This window comes from Trichechus manatus, unplaced genomic scaffold, assembly GCF_000243295.1.
Source record: "Trichechus manatus latirostris isolate Lorelei unplaced genomic scaffold, TriManLat1.0 scaffold00315, whole genome shotgun sequence".
Lineage (NCBI taxonomy): Eukaryota > Metazoa > Chordata > Mammalia > Sirenia > Trichechidae > Trichechus > Trichechus manatus.
This window is the reverse complement of record NW_004444251.1, coordinates 582,590-583,645: the sequence shown is the minus strand read 5'-3', so window position 1 is coordinate 583,645 and position 1,056 is coordinate 582,590.

Here is a 1,056-nt window from a genome sequence, read left to right as displayed (position 1 = left end):
GGGACAGAAGTAGGAGCACAGGCTAAGTGACCATGGGCGCTGCTCCCAGGAGAGGGAAAGCAGCCCTGGAGGGATGTAACTGGAGAGCTCAGAGATGGAGGCGCTGTGACAGCCTCTAGCCTCAGCATTGGGAGGCTCCTTTGCTGCTCTTCACTCTCTGGAAAGCCTTTCCCTTCTCCCTGACCCCACACCACTTCCTCATCTCTGAAATGAGGATAACAACACTTCAGGGAGAGCTGAAGATTCAGTGACGCGTTCCATGTACGGTGTATGCAGCTGTGTACACGTTCGCTATTATTTTTGTGAAAATAGATCCTTTCCTTTCTTTACAGACCTAGTGCAAGTCCCCCGCCCCCCGCCCCCCAACCTTTCTTACTGAGGTCTTATTCCTGCTTCAGATGAAAGAACTCTCCCCACTCTCCCTACTCAGAGTTCTGCAGTGCTCATTTCTGTCATTCTTTAGCATACATTAGGAGCCCTGGTGGTGCAGTGGTTAAGAGTTTGGCTGCTAACCAAAAGGTTGGCAGTTCGAGTCCACCAACAGCTCCTTGGAAACCCTATGGGGCAGTTCTACTCTGTCCTATAGGGTCACTAGAGTCGGAGTCACTTCGTTAGGAACGGAGTTTGGTTTTAGCATACATTCCCTGTTTTGCTCTCTCTTTAGTCAAAAAGGAGCCCTGGTGGCGCAATGGTTAAGGGTTAAGTTCGTGGTTCAAACCCATCAGCTTCTCCGCGGGAGAAAAGACCTTGCAATCTGCTTCTGTAAAGATTACAAAAGTACAAACTAGGAAACTCTACGAGGCAGTTCTACAGGCAGTCATATAGGGTCACTCAGGGTCGCTATGAGTTGGACTCGACGGGATGGTACAGACAACGTTACTCAAGGATTTACGCTTTGCAATATGCGCCTTCGTTCTTCTGATACTTATCTCAACCTGAAACTGAGGTTCAGTTAGGATTATGAGCATGGGGTCATGTCTCTGACCCCATGTGTTTGTTACAGAGCGGAACTGCTCCATAGGGCTTTCCTGGCTGTAATCTTTATGGAAGCCGATC